Raw genomic sequence first — 546 nt, forward strand, 5'->3', positions numbered from 1 at the left:
TGGAAGATCCCAACATGCACATTAGAGATATTATCGAGATCTGCGACACTTTCAAGTTCAACAATGTTTCCGAAGATGCTATAAAGCTGAGGCTTTTCCCATTCTCTCTGAGGGATAAGGATAAGTGTTGGTTGCATTCTCTACTACCAGGCTCTATACTATTTGGGAAGATCTTGCTCAGAAGTTTCTTACTAAATTCTTCCATATGGCAAAGACAGCTGCAACCAGGAACGCTCTTACTCAATTTGTGCGGCAATCAGGAGAGTCTTTGTGCGAAGCTTGGGAACGCTATAAGGAGATCCTTAGGAAGTGTCCTCATCATGGGATGCCTGACTGGATGATTATCAACTGCTTTTATAATGGTTTAGGAGCACAGTCTAGACCCATGCTCGATGCAGCATCAGGTGGATCCTTATGGGCTAAAAGCTACGATGAAGCTTATGATTTGATTGAACTGATGGCTGCTAATGAATACCAGAACCTAACTCAGAGACTACCTCAAGGTAAGGTAGCATGAATTCTTGAGGTGGATGTAGCTACTGCTAT

At 42.9% G+C, this 546-nt stretch overlaps 1 non-coding gene across 1 annotated transcript; it reads right to left on the reverse strand.

Annotated features, from left to right (window-relative positions):
- Window positions 1–222: 222 nt before the first annotated feature.
- LOC141709237 (small nucleolar RNA R71) lies at window positions 223–327 on the reverse strand. The gene has a single exon (XR_012569825.1). It is a non-coding gene; the product is annotated as a small nucleolar RNA R71 (small nucleolar RNA).
- Window positions 328–546: the final 219 nt, after the last annotated feature.

The sequence above is a fragment of the Apium graveolens genome, chromosome 2, assembly GCF_009905375.1.
Source record: "Apium graveolens cultivar Ventura chromosome 2, ASM990537v1, whole genome shotgun sequence".
Classification (NCBI taxonomy): domain Eukaryota; kingdom Viridiplantae; phylum Streptophyta; class Magnoliopsida; order Apiales; family Apiaceae; genus Apium; species Apium graveolens.